This window comes from Lissotriton vulgaris, chromosome 8, assembly GCF_964263255.1.
Source record: "Lissotriton vulgaris chromosome 8, aLisVul1.2, whole genome shotgun sequence".
NCBI lineage: Eukaryota > Metazoa > Chordata > Amphibia > Caudata > Salamandridae > Lissotriton > Lissotriton vulgaris.
The window spans coordinates 762,253,417-762,275,517 of NC_141696.1; positions in this window are offsets into that span (position 1 = coordinate 762,253,417).

Consider the following 22,101-nt stretch of genomic DNA (forward strand, 5'->3'; position numbering starts at 1 on the left):
AACAAGTTAGAGACAAAAATTACCGCTAGTTGTTGGAAATATGCCCCCGGGTTTTTCCTTGCAGGAATCGGGAAGCGAAAGACTAGCACTGAAATCAGTAGTCTCACACCTGAATCGGGAGGGTTGGCATGTCTGGATACTCTACAGCTGGAGCCATAAACTACATCCGCAGGGCTAGGTGATAGCCTAGGTCCGGCCTGGACAATCGGACACAGAGGAAGAGAAGTGTCAGAGGGTGCGGTAGTGAATAGGGTGAAAGGGAGGTGTTGAACGGGCACAGGGTGTGATTCTCAGAGAAGAGCAGCGCAGATGGGGGAAGTATATGGCCCATGCATGAGAGAGAGAGCGGGGGTGACCATTGCGTGGGGGAGATGCGTGCGAGGGTGGGGAGCCATGCTGAGAATCGACGGCGTGCAGAGAGTGGCCCTGGTCAAGGCATCTAAAATGGCTGCCGTGCACGACAAAATTGTGGCATTGGACAAAAACGCAAGATGGCGCAGACAATGTTTATCAATAAGGATTCATTTATAACAAAATATTTACTCGCAGTGACAAAATGGTGTTCAACACTTCCTGATTTCCATCGAATCGAACGTTAACAAACGTCACGCAGCAAAAAAAAAAAAAAAAAAAAGCTCACGCACAGAGCGGTTTTTAGCCATGTTATCCAATGGAAGGTGGATAACATGGCTAAGAGCATTTGCTGGATAATGCATGAATATCGCTGACTTTTCAGCGATATTCATGCATTGTGGCCGATGTGCGGCGATAATTTTTGTCTCTAAACAATTAAAACGAAGCACAAAATGGCGAATTCCCGTTTCGCTACCAGTTTGCCGCCCAGTTCGCGGCCCGTGAAGCGCTTCTACCGTGAAAAATCAATTTTTTTTTTATTTTCCCCACGGGACCCTTTAATAACCCCAACAACAATCCTAGGGGGTCAAGAGGGGTATACCTTGCCCCCTTTCAATAAATTCCCCCTTCGTTTTTCACCTCTTCTTCTCTCTCGATCCTACCGAGAGATAAGATGGCGGCCGCTCCGGACTATTTAGAATGTTGACAGACACCGGAGAGCCAATCAGCTTTCTGTTATCCAATGGAAGGTGGATAACATGGCTAAGAGCATTTGCTGGATAATGCATGAATATCGCTGACTTTTCAACGATATTCATGCATTGTGGCCGATGTGCGGCGATAATTTTTGTCTCTAAACAATTAAAACGAAGCACAAAATGGCGAATTCCCGTTTCGCTACCAGTTTGCGGCCCAGTTCGCGGCCTGGGAAACGCTTCTACCGTGAAAAATAAATTTTTTTTTATTTTCCCCACGGGACCCTTTAATAACCCCAACAACAATCCTAGGGGGTCAAGAGGGGTATACCTTGCCCCCTTTCAATAAATTCCCCCTTCGTTTTTCACCTCTTCTTCTCTCTCGATCCTACCGAGAGATAAGATGGCGGCCGCTCCGGACTATTTAGAATGTTGACAGACACCGGAGAGCAAATCAGCTTTCTGTTATCCAATGGAAGGTGGATAACATGGCTAAGAGCATTTGCTGGATAATGCATGAATATCGCTGACTTTTCAACGATATTCATGCATTGTGGCCGATGTGCGGCGATAATTTTTGTCTCTAAACAATTAAAACGAAGCACAAAATGGCGAATTCCCGTTTCGCTACCAGTTTGCGGCCCAGTTCGCGGCCCGGGAAACGCTTCTACCGTGAAAAATAATTTTTTTTTTATTTTCCCCACGGGACCCTTTAATAACCCCAACAACAATCCTAGGGGTTCAAGAGGGGTATACCTTGCACCCTTTCAATAAATTCCCCCTTCGTTTTTCACCTCTTCTCTCTCGATCCTACCGAGAGATAAGATGGCGGCCGCTCCGGACTGTTTAGAATGTTGACAGACACCGGAGAGCCAATCAGCTTTCTGCGCGCAAAGTTCCGTTTCGCGAAAAGTAAGCGGACCGGATCGCTGCCCGGAGCGCTGTTACAGATATATATCTTGTTTTGAAAGTTAACTTCTCAAAAACTACTGGAGCACATATATTGAGACCTAGCAAAGGCACATCGGGCTAACAGTCCCTACAATTTTGCCAAGTTTCGTGCAAATCCATTCAGCCGTTCGAGCTAAAAGTGAGTCCAACCGCCCTATGGAAAAATGAATGGGAAAAACGCGTTTTGGGACCCCCCTTTTTTCTCAGGCCCCCCTTGACGAAACCCCCCCAAATTTTTAGGGGCTGCTCAGAAACAAAATGTGCCATTTTCCTGAAAATTTCAGCCGATTCCGTCCACAAACGGCAAAGTTATTAGGCATAGAATTTTCAGAAATCCCATAGGGAAAAAATCCTAACTATATATACCTACTGGCGATAGCCAGTAGGTAATATATATATATATATATATATATATATATTTTCACTGAAAAAACCCTAGGTTTTACACAGGTTATAGTTAGGAGGAAGCATTTGAAAAACCTATGAAATTCACTGAAAAAAACATAGGTTTGACACATGTTATAGTTAGCTGAGCATTTCACTCATATAAAACCAATGAAATTCCCCGTTATAGTTACTTCAGCTAACTATAACTCGCGCGCCCGCAATGCACTGCTGATGATGTCACACATCACATCACTCATTACAACATCTATTAAATGGGTTAGTTTTGAAAATTACATATATTTTATATATGTAGATCTGAAAGTTGTTTGAAAAAAAATTGTAGTATATGAGTGTATAATCGGTTGCTATCTGGGTGAAAAATAGATCTATAACTGACTGATTAAAAATATCTTAATAAGTACATGGGTTACTGAGTAATATTTAAATATATACCTATCTGTGTCTTTCTATCAGTTTCTTTTTTAGTGGCTAAATGAGTTGATAAGTAGCTTTATCACTGATACATTATATCTATATAGGTTATTGTTTCTTTATTATTACCAAAAGTATCTCAGTGTCTAAGTGTTAATATGCTACATTAGGAGATTTTACATATTCCATTCATGCAAGAGTCAGTGACATACTTTTCCTATATGTTGTACGCTGCATATGTGAGATACTAGATATTATCAGTGATATCAAGAGTAATGTCACTAACCATGTGATGACTGATGTGTAAAACGTATGGTTTTTTCAGTGAATTTCATAGGTTTTTCAAATGCTACTTCCTAACTATAACATGTGTAAAACCTGTGGTTTTGTCAGTGAATTTCATAGGTTTTTTGAATGCTAGTTCCTAAGTATGAAAGATATACCTGAAATAAATATCGACATACCAATCTTACGTGCACAACCGAGTGCACGCACCCACCTATTTATTTCATGAAAGCTTTCCAATTTAAACCTAATGAATTTCTTCATAGACCAATGAAAGAACTTATAGTACGTTAAAGACACTGAACCTAGGCTTTTTTTTTGTCATATAAACCTTTTAATTAAATGGAGCCGAATTTCTTTTTAATCGTTCGTTCGTGACTGGTTTTACACACCTTAATATTTTTTTAAAAAAATATAAAAGGTTTTATAATTTAATAATTGTATACTTAAATCGAGCTCTAAAAATATGTGAAATCCGTATGTGTTTGAATTCACTTCTTTTCACGTTTTTAAACTTCGCTGAAGAACATCGCTACTTCCAAATCACGTTCGTAACTAGATAGTGTCACCGCCTACACGTCCTGAGAAGCGCATGTGAAGTCATGTGACTTGAAAACAACACTTCCAATTGGTTCTTAGTAGTTTCTATTCTGGAATTTACACGCAGCACTCACAATCTTTTCTACTCTCAAGAGACAACAACGTCGAACATCTTCCGGAAGACTTTGCTGAAATGGCTGCCGTTCCGCATTCATCTTCCGAATCTGAAGGAAATGAGCGACCACCTTTAAGAAGAAAAATGGAATCTTTTATTTGGCAATTTTTCACTTATTCCTGAAGATCAAAAGAAAGTGAATGCGCCAAAAGTAACCTGCACGATATGCAATTCGGAGATCTCAAGGGGAAATCCAAATAGAAAATATTCCTTTTCTATACATACCATTATGCAAAAGCATCGACAAGAGCCCTGGCCACGCTATTACCATCAGAGGTGGCCAGCACATCTTCTGGTGGACGACCTGTATCTCCATCGAGTGCTGAGATGGACTTGAGACAATATCCTGCGAAGGTGCACATGAAATGCAACGAGTGTGGAGAAATTCTTTTGTACGGAGAGCAGAGCCTCGTTCTTATTAAACTCAAAATTGAAAGTCATAAATGCCCCAAGAAAAGATACATTTCTTCACTTCATTTTCATAGTATTACATACTGAAAAATGTCGTAGCAACTTTAAGAAATCGAAAGCATCATAACACTTGTTTCCAACTAACTCTTTGTACCAAAACGAGCTCCAAGAGCATATTATGAGATGTTTTTTCGCCGCTTTCTTTTAGTGCGCGACCGGGTGCGCGCACCCACCTATCGCGTACAGGACCTGAGACTCGCATGTGAAGTCATGTGACTTCAAAACAACACTTCCAATTGGTTCTTGGTAGTTTCTATTCTGGAATTTACACGCAGCACTCCACCCACTTCCATCACTTTCTTTTCTACTCTCAAGAGAGAACAACGTCGAACATCTTCCCGAAGACTTTGCTGAAATGGCTGCCGTTCCGCATTCATCTTCCGAATCTGAAGAAAATGAGCAACCACCTTTGAGAAGAAAAAAGGAGGCCACGCTATTACCATCAGAAGTGACAAGCACATGTTCTGCAGGAGGACCTGTATCTCCATCGAGTGCTGAGATGGACTTGAGACCATATCTTGCGAACGTGCTCATGAAATGCAAGAACTGTGGAAAACTTCTTCTATACCGAGAGCAAAGCCTTATTCTAATTAAACTCAAAATTGAGAGTCATAAATGCTCCGAGAAAAGTTAAATTTCTTCACTTTATTTTGATAGTATGACATACTGAAAAATGTCGTAACAACTTTAAGAAATCAAAAGCATCAACACACTTGTTTCCAAAAAATAAAAAAATAAAAAATAAAAAGTTCTTTTCAGAACTAACTCTTTGTACCAAAACGAGCTCCAAGAGCATATTATGAGATGTTTTTTTGCCGCTTTCTTTTAGTGCGCGACCGGGTGAGCGCACCCACCTATCGCGTACAGGACCTGAGACTCGCATGTGAAGTCATGTGACTTCAAAACAACACTTCCAATTGGTTCTTGGTAGTTTCTATTCTGGAATTTACACGCAGCACTCTACCCACTTCCATCACTTTCTTTTCTACTCTCAAGAGAGAACAACGTCGAACATCTTCCCGAAGACTTTGCTGAAATGGCTGCCGTTCCGCATTCATCTTCCGAATCTGAAGGAAATGAGCGACCACCTTTGAGAAGAAAAAAGGAGGCCACGCTATTACCATCAGAAGTGACCAGCACATGTTCTGCAGGACGACCTGTATCTCCATCGAGTGCTGAGATGGACTTGAGACCATATCTTGCGAACGTGCTCATGAAATGCAAGAACTGTGGAAAACTTCTTCTATACCGAGAGCAAAGCCTTATTCTAATTAAACTCAAAATTGAGAGTCATAAATGCTCCGAGAAAAGTTAAATTTCTTCACTTTATTTTGATAGTATGACATACTGAAAAATGTCGTAACAACTTTAAGAAATCAAAAGCATCAACACACTTGTTTCCAAAAAATAAAAAAAATAAAAAATAAAAAGTTCTTTTCAGAACTAACTCTTTGTACCAAAACGAGCTCCAAGAGCATATTATGAGATGTTTTTTCGCCGCTTTCTTTTAGTGCGCGACCGGGTGAGCGCACCCACCTATCGCGTACAGGACCTGAGACTCGCATGTGAAGTCATGTGACTTCAAAACAACACTTCCAATTGGTTCTTGGTAGTTTCTATTCTGGAATTTACACGCAGCACTCCACCCACTTCCATCACTTTCTTTTCTACTCTCAAGAGAGAACAACGCCGAACATCTCTCGGAAGACTTTGCTGAAATGGCTGCCGTTCAGCATTCATCTACCGAATCTGAAGGAAATGAGCGACCACCTTTAAGAAGAAAAAAGGAATCTTTAATTTGGCAATTTTTCACTTATCCTGAAGATCAAAAGAAAGTGAATGCGCCAAAAGTAACCTGCACGATATGCAATTCGGGGCTCTCAAGGGGAAATCCAAATAGAAAATATTCCTTTTCTATACATACCATGCAGCGGCATGTTAAACAAAGGCACCCTGAGCATTATGCAAAAGCATCGACAAGAGCCCTGGCCACGCTATTACCATCAGAGGTGGCCAGCACATCTTCTGGTGGACGACCTGTATCTCCATCGAGTGCTGAGATGGACTTGAGACCATATCTTGCGAAGGTGCACATGAAATGCAACGAGTGTGGAGAAATTCTTTTGTACGGAGAGCAGAGCCTCATTCTTATTAAACTCAAAATTGAAAGTCATAAATGCCCCAAGAAAAGATAAATTTCTTCACTTCATTTTCATAGTATTACATACTGAAAAATGTCGTAGCAACTTTAAGAAATCAAAAGCATCATAACACTTGTTTCCAAATTAAAAAATAAAAAAGTTCTTTTCAGAACTAACTTTTTGTACCAAAACGAGCTCCAAGAGCATATTATGAGATGTTTTTTCGCCGCTTTCTTTTAGTGCGCGACCGGGTGCGCGCACCCACCTATCGCGTACAGGACCTGAGGCTCGCATGTGAAGTCATGTGACTTCAAAACAACACTTCCAATTGGTTCTTGGTAGTTTCTATTCTGGAATTTACACGCAGCACTCCACCCACTTCCATCACTTTCTTTTCTACTCTCAAGAGAGAACAACGTCAAACATCTTCCCAAAGACTTTGCTGAAATGGCTGCCGTTCCGCATTCATCTTCCGAATCTGAAGGAAATGAGCAACTACCTTTGAGAAGCGAAAAGGAGGCCACGCTATTACCATCAGAAGTTACCAGCACATCTTCTGCAGGACGACCTGTATCTCCATCGAGTGCTGAGATGGACTTGAGACCATATCTTGCGAACGTGCACATGAAATGCAAGAACTGTGGAAAACTTCTTCTATACGGAGAGCAAAGCCTTATTCTAATTAAACTCAAAATTGAGAGTCATAAATGCTCCAAGAAAAGTTAAATTTCTTCACTTTATTTTGATAGTATGACATAATGAAAAATGTCGTAGCAACTGTAAGAAATCAAAAGCATCATCACTTGTTTCCAAAATAAAAAAAATAAAAAAATAAATAAAAAGTTCTTTTCAGAACTAAATCTTTGTACCATAACGAGCTCCAAGAGCATATTAGGTAATATTTTTTCGCCGCTTTCTTTTAGTGCGCGATCGGGTGCGCGCACCCACCTATCGCGTACAGGCATCGAGACACGCATGTGAAGTCATGTGACTTCAAAACAACACTTCCAATTGGTTCTTAGTAGTTTCTATTCTCCAATTTACACGGAACACTCCACCCACTTCCCTGGAGAAATAGTTTATCGAAAAACCTTTAAACCCTCCTCTTATGAAACATTCGACATCGTTCACATAGCAGTGTAGTAAATAACACTAGATACACTCCGTCCCTTAATTACAAGGGACATATTGCTATGTGAAAACAACTTTTGTTTTCACGCGATAATGTGAAATGCTGAGCCTGTTACAGAATTTTCTTTCACATATATGTTACTATTCTCCTTCAAGTACTAACACCGTAGAAAATACCACCAATAGCGGTGATATTTTTTACACCGAGAACGGGCGATTTGTATCGCTTAGAGCCCTTGCTATCATAAAGTTTTATTTCCTAAGTCTCTGATCTCCAACTGTGCAACGCGGCTCCCCTGTGTGTCGTAATGAGATGCTAAGAGCACCACGCACACTCTACTGTGACTAAGCATCCATAAATTCCACGGACATCTCTACCCTGCTATCTGCAATTGTAAACATCAAAAGGAGCTACGCTGCGCCCCTTGGAGAGGCCTCACTCCCACTGCTACAACGGCTTGGTAGTCACCAAGATCCACAAGAACAGCGTCTCGGATCCATTGAACTTCTGTGACGGTCTCAATGAAAATAAGCACTGAACAATATTCAAGTATGTAGTAGTCCTCCTGCTTGGTTAGAGACTAAAAATTTACCGCAGCGCTGTGGCGATTTCTACCGCAAATAAACCTTGGTATTAATAAGGTTTAACGCAAATGCTGTAAAAATCGTTGCAAAGCATGAGTATCACAGAAAAGTCAGCATTATTCATGCTTAGCGACCTAATGCTATTAGCCATGTTATCCACCTCCCATTGGATAACATGGCTAAGAACTGCTCAGGGCAGGTGTTAGCTTTTAGAGATATTCCCGCTTAGCGCAAATATCTCCAAAAGCTAAGTAATAAGAGATAGCGATGTTAGAGACTATTTTCAGTCGCTAACATCTTGGCACGCCCACTTTGCACCTCATTAGATATAAATATAACTGACATGCAAAGTGGGGCCCAAAATGGTCACTATCTCCTACTAGCTGCCGCTAATTGGTGTTAGCGGAAGCTAGGTAATGGAGAGATAATTTTATCTCTGCTTTCTTGGCTTTTAAAGCCAAAAAACACAGATAAACCCCCTTGATAATATACCCCTATATTCAAATTGCTGCGTCAAGACCTACGCCTGCTTCAATCACATGCACAGTTTTGAAACAACATGGGCCTGAAAGTCACTGAGTAAAATCTCATAAATTACAGTCAGCCACTTTCAAGACGCATTACTTCAGAGGAACACTTCTTTATGATACAGGGCTTTAGAATGACACATATCTCCTCTTTATAGAGTCCCTCAGGTTTTTTTAACAGTTGTTAAATCCTTCCATACTCCTCACAAAGCCGCTCCATCATGAGCTTTGCCTCAGCTGTCCTCAGGACGGACAACATTTGTGATGAACTTGCCGCTCTGCTTGCACAACACTAACATTGCGCTTCCTTGACACGTTCTATTCACTAAGCAGAACCATGACGGAACCACTCTATCATAAACACACCTCAACCATGGCTCAGAAAGGAGTAGCTCTATCATGACCATACAAGTACCACTAAGCCCCCCAATCCCCTAATCTTGAGGCAGAATTAGCACTGCAACACAGGATTTAAAGTCCTGCAAAGAACACCATGTAACATTTAATATCATATCCACCATTGTTTTCATATATCACTATTGCTAAACTCACTCAGTGAAATGTCGCTCATTTTATTAAATCACTTTTAAAGCATGCCTTCTAACAATGCACCCAATCCTATGAGGAAGTGTTTAATATAAAAGATGACATTGCTTTAACAAGGATAGACAAATAAATAACACAATGATGTAAAAATGTCTTTATTATATATACTTACCTAAAAAAAAGGAAAAAAAAAGTAAATTTCTTAATAAAACGTAGCACCTGTGGAAGAAAATTAAAAATAAGATTATAAAGTATATTTATTAAAGAAAAAACAATAGAAGACAATAAGAGAGATGCAAAGAAAACTCTCAGATATTATTATTTAAACTTACCTTATAAATATAATATCTGTGGAGGAGAGTAAAAAAAAATCTGTTATAATACATATTTCTGAATGCAATGTAACAAAATAAGTAAAACAACATATTAAATGATTTATTTTTGCTGTCCTCAGAATACATTGATTTTCACTATCAAGAGTGATTTCAATATTAATCATCATATAACAGCGGGGAAAAGAAACACAATCAAAATGATTGTGTTTAAAAAACCCATACAAAATCTGCATACATATTATAAATACCTGAAAAAAACATGTCTTAAATGTTTTCCTCAAATTCGCAATTTCTTGAGTAAGCACACTACATCTTCCACAGTTACAAACTAATTAAAGTATACCACTTATTTTTCAAGATATTTCAACAAAGCCCTGTGCAGCTATCTCCTATAAAAAATGTATTTGAAAGACACAGTTTCTTCTCTCATACCTTTCCGCGTGGCCAAATTGTATAAGCTAACTCATTATCTTTTAAATACCTCTCCCAAACACTTGCGTCCATATAAGTTTTGAAATAATGTTCAAAGGTACTCATTTTCTTCTCTCATATTTTTCCACGTGGCCAAATACTATGAGTTAAGTAGTTTTTTTCTGAAATTATTTAATCTTAGTCTTATCTACTCTTTTCTGTACCTTCACAATTAAACTTTGTACCATATTTTATACCATCAAACATTAAGTAAATTTGTACCTGATGTTATCACTATGCCAAACACAAATTTCATTTATAGATTTGTACACCCTCATTTACATGATATTTGTAAACTAGTAAGTTTCAGATCTTTACAGTATACATCTTCCTACAGCAAGTCATTCTACTGAAATTTGGGTTCCAAAAATAACAAATAAGCGTTAGTTAAGGCAAAAGGCAAACGTTTTTTAAAAGTCAATTGGCTATCATTGCAAAGCGTCCAGCCACGAGCACACTTCAAATAAGCTGTATAATGTCCTGATGATGTAGAAGGCCCTTAATGAAAAATAATGGCTACAGTTACAAATGTTCTTCTAGAAATAGAAACTTGAGAAGCCACAACATTTTTAATTAAAGTTGACAATTTACTCCCATCAGCTCTGCATCATTGAAACATTAAAATTACATATTGTCCGTATCTATGGATAAATAAAGTTGATAACATTTCAGACTTGCATTGAGAACAGACCATGTTCTGATGCGCATCTTTAACTAGTTTATTAAAAGGCACTTCTTTGCAGTCTGGTAATGTCAAATATAAAAATCTTTCACTGGGTATCTCAGTACTACTTAAAAATGAGCAATTATCACACTTATGTTCCCATTTATAAGAAAGCCCAAAAAGACTATCAATATCTACACCTTTATCTTCCAAAACTGTAAACATATACATGATAAATTCCTGACAATCTTGCTGAATATTCTGAGAAAATTGATTTATTCCTGCACATATGTCTAAAACATTCCTTAGTTCTGAAACACTTGCTACTTCACTATCACCACTACTACACATTTCAAATATAGAATTTAAAGAATAGCAAAATGTATGCTCCTGATTTTCTATAATCTGTTCCTTAACATTTTTCAGAAAGAAAACAACATTAACTACTACATTTGCATAGCAGTTGACACCAGACCTATTTTCAAACTTAAATCCAACAATCTCTTCAATACTAACAGTTTTGCTACGGCTACCAACAACAGCTACATCTTTTTTTCGTCGTTTCTCGACTGCTTCAGCACATTTGTCCTCATTTTTTCTTTTCTGACCAACTATACGCCTTTCAATTAAAGGATATTGAGGTAAACTTGGAGCATATTCTCTTCTTAACCTATTATACTCCTTCACACAATTTAAATGTGCACTAATCTTTGTCTCATCATAATCAATTAGAAAAAGTCCACATAAAGTTCTAACTCGCGATAGAGCAACATACGCCATGCCCTCTTTGAATACAGTGCTTCCAATATTTACCAAAGCACCATCTACACTTAAACCTTGAGATTTATGTATAGTCACTGCATATGCCAAACAAATTGGAAATTGCTTACGACGGACATATAAGTCTTTCACAAGCAAAAAAAGAGTTGAACATCGACTAATTTGTTGAACTTCCTCAATCCCATCAAATTTTATCCTCTAAAATTCAATCTCATCTCTATTGGTATAATTGACTAAAACAACAACATTACCCATTGCTCCATTTACCAATCCTCTTTCTACATGTAAATTTCTCCTTAAAATTATCCGACAATTTAAACATACATACAGATTTTTCTCTAAACCAGCAGTTTTAGATATAGTTTTTTTAAGAGAATCCAATTTTAATTTCAACTTTTCAGACAAAACAATAGTACTGCCTTCATGCTCTATTCTATCTTTAGCTTCCAGTTTCTTAATTTCTTGATTTTCTAAATTCAACATTTTCTCATTAAAAACTGAACATTCTTTCAGAGTTGGCATCAAGCATATCACTGACTTATCTGCTACCTCTTTACTATATATTTTCTCAGGTACATTATCTTCATTAGGAAACAGCTTGGAAAGTAATCGGGTTCGTAGAGTGTGTTTCGCATCTTCAGTTAATTTTCCAATCCTAATATCTTGAAGAATACTTCCATATTTAGTATCCTTTGCCTGTCGCATATTTTGAATCAGTTCAGTATATTGGAAATGTGACCATATATTTACATTTCCAATACTGCCCAGGCACTTTCTGGTCTCCTCATGTGTAACAGTTTTAAATACAGGTTGTCCTTTCACAGGAGTTAGCTGCAGTAGATCTCCAAAAACTATGACATGTTTACCTCCAAATAACACATCATACTCTGTCTTAAGTGTCTGTTGCATTCTTAAATGCACAAAAGCAAGCATTAAATTGGAGACCATGCTTACTTCATCAATAATAAGGAGTTTCATTTTTTTAAGGACTCTAGAAACTTCAAAACAAGCTTCTCCAGATAGCTTCTGATATTGTAATTTATTTTCATGTTCAACTGGCAGCATCAGTAAACGATGTAAAGTAACACCTTTAATATTATGTGCTGCCAATCCAGTTGGAGCAGTAACAACACACGACAGTGTTGACTGAGTTGTTTGCTGTAAATATGTAGTAATTCCTTTAATTAGGAAACTTTTACCAGTCCCAGCTTCTCCACTTACATATAATCGAATAGGTTCAAATGACATACATGAGCAATCTTTTCTCTCATGACGAAAGCCATGCTCAATGTGCTCTGTCACTTCATCATATATCTGTCTTTGCTCAACATTAAACTGCTTCTTTAATTCTTCTAAGTCGATTACTTCCTCTTGACCTTGCTGCATTGCGCTTTCCACCTCATCCATGGCGGTGGCTGCTTCATTTTGAATAATTGGTTGTCCCAGTGGATCTTGACTTAATGAAGCCGAACTTTGACTACCTTGTGAACTATCTCTAGCAATCTCCGCTGCAATTGTCGCTTCTTGCTCTATTTCATCATTCAACATTTGGAGATAAGTACTAAAAACAGGACATTCAATATTACTTTTAGATGCGTTGAATGAATCTTCATAGCTATCAAAGTCTCCAAGTAGTTCCTCTTCTCTACGCCATGGTTTAAAGAGTTGCAAAAGAGCAAAATAGTAAAATTCTCTTTTATCAGGTGTTTCGCAACTCAGTTTCCGATGATTTATCAAGTGTCCTTTTCTTTGTTTTACCAGACATCCTTCATGTCCAATTACAGCATGTACACCTTTATCAATATTCTCCATAACATTTCTTTTAAAAGTATAATTTTGAAGTATTTCATACAGACAAATGTTTTCAAGCAGAGTACTTCTATTTGGATAGTATGTATCCAACATATTTGTTTTCAAAATGTCTGTACTGTTTGGTTCTTTCTGGGCTAAATACTCAATTTCTTGCACAGGTTTCAGAACACGGTTTCGTGTTTCTGCTAGGCCCAAACTCACCCAGAGAATAGTCCTTGATTTCGCATAAAGACTTGCTGATGATAATCTGTCACAACATTCATATGCTCCAATTTCTCGATGAGACAGCATCTTCAAACTGTACGTATACAATTTCTTGCTCAGGCTCTTTTCATGAGAAATGTCTTCCCACATCTCCTTCAGTTCCGTCTTTTCAGATTTCGTGATGTAAGACATTACATATCGAGCCACAGCAATAGAGTTGTCTGCAACATATTGTATGTCCATGTTAGCATTCCACATGGGCAAAATGACTGGGTTATAGTCATTAATATATTTCGATTCTTCACCTCTTCTTGTATTGTACGTATTTTTAGGTGACCTCCTTCTGATATTATGTCGCAAACATGACATCAAATTGTTGACTCTTCCTTTTGAAAGTACCGGTCGTGCAAATCCAAAGCGACATTTGGTGTAAAATTTGCTCTTTGATTTGAATTTTCGCCAACAATATTTTCCACAGCGATGACTTTGAAAACGTAACACTTTTCCTCTTGAGTCCTTATCAGTGGTACTATTAGGTATGTCACAAATGGCATACTGTTCAATAAAAGACAGTACAGTCTCATCCGAGTCTATTCCAAATTTAGGAGCATCCTTGATCCATAGCAGCATATGAATATGAGGAGCACCTCTTGCTTGATATTCTTTTCTCCAAAAGAAATCCAGTACTTCACCAAGAGGCGGATTTTTCTTGTTAGTAATGAAAGACATCATAGCTTCAAATCTATGATTAAAATATCTGCAAACATTAACTGGATCTAATGAACACAGTTCTCCAGGTGTCTTGTAGTTTATGTTTTCTATGTTTGCATTTGCCTCCCGAAGAAATTCAATTAAATCTTCCCAAGCATACTCTGCACAGCTTAGAGTTAAAAACCATGTTGGTGCTCCTAAGTTTCTAAGCATGCACTTCAAATCTCCATGACGACGGTACCAATACTCATTAGTACCCCGCTGACAAGCCATTAAATTAATTAGATGTGAATCCAAAACACTATCTTTCTGTTGCACTTTATCCATAAATTCCTTTGCTGAAATATTTTGCAGATGTAAACCACTTTTTAAGATATTATTTACTGCATAAGACAGACCAGATAAGTCACGCTCAAACAGAAGATGAAACAGATATGGAATGCATTGGCGAAACCTTGGATCTTCTGCATATAATCTTGTTGTCCGGTACTCAGATGCAGGAATCTGCATAGGTCGATCATCATATCGTGTACCTTCACCTGTAGGAAATAACTGTGGAAAACAACGACCTTCCAAACTTTCTTCCCAGACACTAATAGGATTTCCTTTCGCCTTTTTCATCTGAAATAATTCAATAGCATTCCCTATTGCTTCTTTGGAATGCAGTGGATGAACACTGTAATGTTCATAAATTTCTTCAGATCTGGATACATCAACTTTTTCAATTTGTCCACTAGACAAATCACTATCCTCTTCTTCACTTACATCTTCTTCTTCTACGTATACATCTTTGTAATACTTATTATTTTGCACTAAATACAACGTTGCCTTTTTCACTTTCCTAACATCCACTAAATCTTGCCAGATTTTCTTACTCTTTGTAGGTACACCATTAACTAGAATAACTAGAGGTTCCTCTTCTACATTTTCAACACCAATTGTTTCCATATTTATTTTAGATCAAGACGCAAATACACAACTCTACCCTTTAATCCTCTTAGTAAGTCTGAAGGATTTAATTTACCAGTCTTAGCCTCCATTCGAACAATAGCCTGAAAAGGATGTACACATTGAATCAGAATTGTCACATAAGTATTTAAATCCATCAATTCTGATGGAATATTTACCAACTCTAGATTATTATGAGCAGCGCTAGCAGGCATTTTATTTTCATTTAATTTATTATAACAATATTTACAAACACGTTGCTGAAAACCCAAATCAAAATAGTTTTCCACCAACAAATAAGTTGCAAAATCTTTCCATTGTTCATTACTTTCATCTTCACTTTTTAAATATAAATCAACTAACCTCGTTTGACTTTTGTAATGAATGCCTCGGCAACAGACACAAGAAAAATTTGGTTTCTCACCTGCAATTACCTTAAACTTTATTATTTCCTGTTCAAAATTTTCAATATTTACATTTCCAACATTTTCTAACACATTTCCTTCTATAATTATATCAGCTTCTGCATTATCTTCCTCTGGACCAAAATAACTTACCTCAATTTCTGCACAAATCTTCTTAACATCTAATTCACATCCATACAAAAGAGCACTATTTAACTGTTTAAGTTTAAGTGCTGGACTTTTTGCATAGTACAACTTTCTCACTAATTTTCTCATTTTAGTATGATGCACTGCTAACATCCGGAAGTGATGAAAGACACTCTGGCATATTTTTTTAGAGAGACAAGCCAGAGAATGGCCTTGCAGACCTATTTTCTCGCGCACTCTGCATTCATCTAATTCTTGCAACATTTTAATTTTTTTTTTAGACTTTCTTTAGTGTACTTACGTAAGAAATTGCGAAAGAAATCAATTGAACCCTGTCGTACACTACAAATGCTACTACAATTCCAACTGTAAACAGGAGCATTAGGACGTCCCTCTAAAGCTTCTCTAGCCATAACATCTTCTGCATTTCTAACCACAATTTTCTCTTTCTCAATAACACAACCATCCTTCACCTCATACGCTCGACCACTGGTGTCAACTGCATGCAACAGATCGTTACTTTGAAAGTAACTCTCTTCATTAAAAAATGGCTCAGAAGTTGAAGTATGCATCCACTTCCCAGAAAACACTTTACAAAAATTACTCCTATTTATATGTCTCTTCCATTTACTTTTACCTTTGAAAACTCGAATCGCCTTATTTAAAATATTTATTCTATTAAGTATTAAAATAAATAATTTTCTTTTTGTCTCAAATGCGCGCTCAACGATACCCTCTATATATAGTTTTTTTTTAAGAAAAGCAGATCTTCTTTTAGAAACTTTCTCCTTTTGTAATAAATTCGAAACGACTCTGTTGTAAAACATACGCTTCCTGATTTGGCTGAATTGATTGCTCCGGGTTTTACTGTACAGACTTTCATCTTTCCTAATTCCAGAAACAGTATTATGTTTGACTTCAGATCTCCTTTTAGATAGTGATATCGTTTTCTCCTTCTGAACTTCAATATTTACATTTTTCCTTCCCAAAATTCTTTTAAAAAACGTTTTAGTTTGCTTACCAGGAGCACTCTTCTTTGTATCCGTCCTCTCATTCTTTGAAAATAATTCTGTACTTTTCTTCTTCAAACTGTAAGTCCGTTTGTAGAGTTTCTTTTTTTCAATTCTGGTCGGCATCTTAATTTAAAATTTTGATGAAATTGTGAATCTGTAAGACACAAAAATAACAAATATTATAGTTCACTACTAGCATATACCGTACAAATTAAAACCACACATTCATTTTCTAATAAAATACAGATAATAACAGAAAATCTCTGAACAAAGTAGTAAATCCTGTAGTGAATTTTCCTTGTAAATTTATCACACTCTATATTTCTTTAAACTTTATAGACAATTAAAAAAAAAAAATTTTAAAGCATACAAACAGTACACTTTTTTCAAGAACTATCGGTCATCATAAGTGTTTTAATCTTTTTTTCTACGATCTCTTTTACACTTCATGAGAACATATCTTATCACTCTCATGAAGCACTTCATCGACGAATATATCAAGAAAACTATCATCACCAATGCTTTGCTATCATTTGTTTTTTTATTTATTCAAAAGTTCATAATTTAAAAGAACTTCCAACATCAGTTCATCAGGGACTTCTTCAAGTCCATTCTCCTCATCTTCTATCAGCTCTAAATAGGCTGAATCTAAGGAAATGTCCATAAAATAATAATTTTCATCCGCTTCCTCTCCAACAACCGCGTCTAATATTTCCTCCATCAGTTCATTTATTATATCAAAATGAACTTCATAATCTTCTGAAAAATTCTCCTTAGTAATTTTTGAATAAATTCTTCTTTATCATTTAAAAAAAATATAGAGACTAAATTATATCTTTGTCCATAAGTGTATAAATGAAAACTACCTTTAATAATTTTTAAACTACATATAATTTTATAATCTCTAACTTATTAACTCTATATATTGTAAGATACCACATTCCTCTTGTTTTGAAAAAGAAATTGGCAATATAAATCTAAACATTGACACTGTGCTTTTTTCAATTAAATAATTACTGTTGATAAAAGACATTTCACTGTCAAATTTATTTTTAGATTTTCTAGATATTTGAAATATTTATTACCTGTACAATAATTTTTAGAGACCCATTTTTTTTATTTCATCACTACAAAGTGCAATATAAATGTATGCACTCTAAAGAAAAGGATCACATTATAAAAACCATTTAATTCACTTAACAGATTACTACTTCCCACAGAGACAGTTCCATTTATGTTACAACAGCATACTCACCATGTCAATGTCTTAGCATATGCAAAATGTCATACTAACCATGAACAACCACCTCATAATAAAGCTCTACATTAATATGTAAAAAAGTGCCTATACATAGTATATTCACAGATATGCAGGAAACATGAGCATTACATTTAGATCCATATCATAATACCTCTCTGTAAATAAAGGTGGAACACTGCCAAACATAATACAACAAGATTTCAAAAATAATGAGCACTTCAAAAGTATTAATTAAAAGAAACCTGAAAGCATTATACTCCAATGATTTCTAAATCTGAACTCCTTGCAAAAGAACACATGTACCAAGCTCATTAAAACATAATTTGAACTGTCAATGGAGAACATCTCAAAAAACATATGTAGTATAAGCAGATAGAACCACATGTGAAAAATGTAAGATAAAATCATGTTCTAAACATTTACAAATTATTCTTTATTATTTTCATCACCACCCACAGAAATTGCCAAAGCAAAAAAGGAACTCACCTGAAAAAAAGAATATCTACTCTCAATATATGAATTCAAATAGCAGGTTGTTCCTTTCAGGCACCAAACACTCTAAAAATGGAAATAATAAAATGTTATTAACTTATTACAAATGTATTTCCTACACAATAAACAATCATTATAGCATTGAACAAGCATAACTAATAAGTTTCCCAAAATCCTCTCCATTAAAAATAAATACAAAATTTCTCATTTATAAAAGCATTGTGCCACAGATATGTGACTTTTCCCCATGTTAAAATTCATGCACCTACAACAGTAGGCTTTCAAAACTAAAAGGCCAAGTCACAAAAAAACAAAAGCCTTATTTCTGAAAACATTGCGCCGCCACTGTGTCACTTTTAGCATGGGAAAAGTGACGCACGGGTGGCGCAAGGCCGTCATAAATAAGGCCCCATGTCCATAGACAAAAACTACAGGGCCAGCATTATACACATGCAAGCAGTACACTTGCACAGAACCACAAAACCCCAAGAGCCACCATGTTAATATATATCCTTAATATAATAAACCTCTGAGAATGGATACATATTTGCGTGGCAGCCTATAACAGAAATTTGGGGTCCTCTGACTCTGATCCACTACCAAACACCCTAACCCTCTTCACTAAACTCCGCACTCCACCCCACCCGGACCCCCTATTACAAACCCCCTACCTACCCTCCCTGCCCAAGGCCTCCATGAGCCTCAAACCGCCCCTGGTAAAGTTATTGAACAAGCATAACTAATAAGTTTCCCAAAATCCTCTCCATTAAAAATAAATACAAAATTTCTCATTTATTAAAGCATTGCGCCACAGATATGTCACTTTTCCCCATGTTAAAATTCATGCACCTACAACAGTAGGCTTTCAAAACTAAAAGGCCAAGTCACAAAAAAACAAAAGCCTTATTTATGAAAACATTGCGCCGCCACTGCGTCACTTTTAGCATGGGAAAAGTGATGCACGGGTGGCGCAAGGCCGTCATAAATAAGGCCCCATGTCCATAGACAAAAACTACAGGGCCAGCATTATACACATGCAAGCAGTACACTTGCACAGAACCACAAAACCCCAAGAGCCACCATGTTAATATATATCCTTAATATAATAAACCTCTGAGAATGGATACATATTTGTGTGGCAGCCCATAACAGAAATTTGGCTTCCTCTGACTCTGATCCACTACCAAACACCCTACCCCCCCCCCTCCCTCTTCACTAAACTCCGCACTCCACCCCACCCGGACCCCCTATTACAAACCCCCTACCTACCCTCCCTGCCCAAGGCCACCATGAGCCTCAAACCGCCCCTGGTAAAGTTTTTGAACAAGCATAACTAATAAGTTTCCCAAAATCCTCTCCATTAAAAATAAATACAAAATTTCTCATTTATTAAAGCATTGTGCCACAGATATGTCACTTTTCCCCATGTTAAAATTCATGCACCTACAACAGTAGGCTTTCAAAACTAAAAGGCCAAGTCACAAAAAAACAAAAGCCTTATTTATGAAAACATTGCGCCGCCACTGCGTCACTTTTAGCATGGGAAAAGTGATGCAGAGGTGGCGCAAGGCCGTCATAAATAAGGCCCCATGTCCATAGACACAAACTACAGGGCCAGCATTATACACATGCAAGCAGTACACTTGCACAGAACCACAAAACCCCAAGAGCCACCATGTTAATATATATCCTTAATATAATAAACCTCTGAGAATGGATACATATTTGCGTGGCAGCCCATAACAGAAATTTGGCGTCCTCTGACTCTGATCCACTACCAAACACCCTAACCCCCCCCTCCCTCTTAACTAAACTCCGCACTCCACCACACCCGGACCCCCTATTACAAACCCCCTACCTACCCTCCCTGCCCAAGGCCACCATGAGCCTCAAACCGCCCCTGGTAAAGTTATAAGACACAGCATTACTAAAACTCAAAGAATAGGCAACAGGCAGATAATCTAAATAGTACATAAAGACACATATTTTTTACATAATACTTTTGAAAAACATGTAGTATTTTTTTAAATCTATCATGCAACTGGCCCTCTAGAACCGCTTTCAAAACCTCAACTATAAACCTTTACATTTCATTTTTAAACCATACACTTTCAATTACATTATTTTTTTACTTACAATTCATGTAATGTTACACACCTTTCTAAAATACACCAGTCCCTGTTATTTATAAGGATTTATTTTCATTCTTCATCAGTGATACTTTCTTAACAAATAATGAAAATCACTGTAACGTTTCAAACAACAATGCTAACGCGGTAAAAATAACTCTCCATTTGCTTTCCTTTAAGAATGTAGATTATGTACCCCACGCATGCGTTTCTTGATATTTGCATTTGGCAGCGAATACCGACCTTGAATCGGAAGACATGAACAAGAGCTCCATTGTCACATTTAAAACTGAACGTAGCATCTGCTCACACACATATCTTTCACTTAGCTAAGATTCACAGAAAACAGCATTGGTGTAAAAAAAAATTGACCTTGCTTTACAACTTGCTCAAATGACTCCCTTATTTTTTAACGCATCCTCCACTTCAAGACAGGCTATTTTTTTGATAACTACTAAGCAATATTTAAGTGACTAGACTGCTAGAAAATTTATCAAGTCATTCTGCTCCTCTCCACTGCATAGCCGGCGACCTAATTCTGTGGAGTTGCTATACAACCGGCAGTGCTGCGCCGTTTCCTTTACCATCTTGGTAAATTCAAAATGGATGTCCCTCCTGCCTTCGCAAACGAGCCGGACCACTTAGAACTATTTCGACAGAGAATGCTTCTCTACTACGGCACCTTAGCACTCTTAACTTTGAATACTTCATATCGATTATCATTTCGATATTCGTATTTCACCTGTGTGCAGCCTGTATTTCATTGCCTGAGCTGTGATTTCACGTGGGCCCTGGATTTTTGTCTCTGCAATTTGGTACCTCCTGAAGCGAATTACAATCACCTCATGAATCCGTTACTTGATCATGAACAGCTTTGTTACAACGGAGGGTTTATGGCCTTTGCAGCGATACAAGGAGTTCTGGGTCATTGGAATATATTCGCAGCGGCGCAAGATTTCCTAACAGAGAGCTACATCAAAAACCCACCGAGCTGCCCTCTGATAGTAAAAGACGCTCCGATAATGACAGATCATGAATGCTCCTTTCCTCTTCTCAATTGGATGGCTGACATGTTTTCAGATAATAACAGTGATTTCCTGTTAGAAGCACTTGCTGCCTACTTTGCCTACACAATGGACGGTTAACTCTTTCCTAACAGAGAGCTACATAGAAAACCCACCGAGCTGTCCTCTGATGGTAAAAGAAGCTCCGATAATAACAGATCATGAGTACTGCTTTACTCTTTTCCATTGGATAGCTGACATACTTTCAAATGATAAAAGTGATTTCCTGTTAGAAGCAGAAGCTACCTACTTTGCCTAAACAATGCTTCGATAACTCTTATGCAAGCCATTGACGTCCTCATTTCCTTTTGCTTCCCTATATTCTTCACGTTCTTTTCCATATTTTCTTATGAAGAACAGACCTATTGGCTTTACTAACAGTGGACATTATGATTTCGTGCTGGTTAAATTTTGGTCTTTTATGTGGACTACATTTTTTTCTTCAG